This window comes from Chinchilla lanigera, unplaced genomic scaffold (genome assembly GCF_000276665.1).
Source record: "Chinchilla lanigera isolate Chin_1 unplaced genomic scaffold, ChiLan1.0 scaffold00034, whole genome shotgun sequence".
In the NCBI taxonomy this organism is placed as follows: Eukaryota; Metazoa; Chordata; class Mammalia; order Rodentia; family Chinchillidae; genus Chinchilla; species Chinchilla lanigera.
In genome coordinates, this window is record NW_004955435.1 from 3487947 (window position 1) to 3489175 (window position 1229).

Consider the following 1229-nt stretch of genomic DNA (forward strand, 5'->3'; position numbering starts at 1 on the left):
CCGCTGAGCTAAATCCCCAGCCCCCTGTTTCCTGATTTCTAATACAGCAGCCACCTTATATATTTTACTTCTGTTTGTATTTTCTCCTATGAAGCTGTAACTCTGCAAGGAAGATAATACGTAAGACGCAAGGTCAATATTAAACAGTTACTGACCAGTGTTGAGTTTTATGTCTCTCTGTTGTTCTCAAAGTGGTAGAAGCTGAAAAACACTTTATCTCTGTCGTGACAGAGAGTCCTGCTCCCTGGAAGCCCTTGTGACTTAGTGAAACAGGTTTGTGGCCTGGCTCCAGAACCTTCGGAGCCGTTAGAAACAGTCCCCGCAGCCAACAGCCGCAGTGCCACTGTGCCGGCTGTGATCTGCGCTCTCTCTGATCACGTTTTCTCTGCCCAAGTAAAGCTGGCTCTTCTGGATGGACGTGTTGCTGCTCAGTGATGGCATTTGCTACTATTTATGTACAAAATCATACTGACTTGGAAACAAACATGATATAGATATCTGTAAGACTATATCTGTTTACATCTATATATCTATATCTATATTTGTATATTGGTAACGCACGTAAATGCCTAAATATTTAAGACTTTCAAGAAAGGAAAATCCTGGAGAAAGGTATTCAGTATTTGGGTAAGTAGTACATAATGTTTGAATCTGTGAATTAGGTGACTAGTATTAGTCTTTATAGACTTTTTTCTTGTGAGTTACTCTTCAGCTTTTATTTGATCCTGTTCCCAGGTTTTGGGGAGCTGGCGTCTCCTTCTGGAGGTGGTTTCTAGGTTCTTTCTGTCCTGAGCAAAGAACTGGTCAAGACAAGCACACAAGTGGTAGCAAAGTGTTGCATTTATTAAAGGTAGAAGAAGAAACAGGCTCTGCAGAGTGAATCTGGGTCACATAAAACAGCGAAAGAACCGTACAGAGAGAGTGGGCTGCGTGAGAGAACGCAGTCGCGGAGACTGCGGCGTGGTCCGTCCGTTCTGTATCGCCTGCTCCTCCGGCTGACCTCAGGTCCAGGCCGTCCTGTGGAAAGCCTGCTGGAGTCCCTGCAGGAAGGTCACGTGGCAGGGCTGTGGGAACTGCTCTGTGCTGAGTCCTGGGATTTTGTAACGGACAGATAAGCGTGCTTTCCCAGCCAGTTTTGGCACGTCTTAATCTCCTGTCTCAGTATCTTTTGGGATTGCCCAAACCTATTTTCCACGAATGCTACGATCATCACCAAGTTGGTCCCTTGT

General features: G+C 45.3%; 1 protein-coding gene across 1 annotated transcript in view; it reads left to right on the forward strand.

Moving 5' to 3' along the window:
- The window catches only part of Snx7 (sorting nexin 7), a gene marked incomplete at its 5' end in the record, with an annotated part of 62498 nt that overhangs the window by 6643 nt on the left and 54626 nt on the right, over positions 1-1229 (forward strand).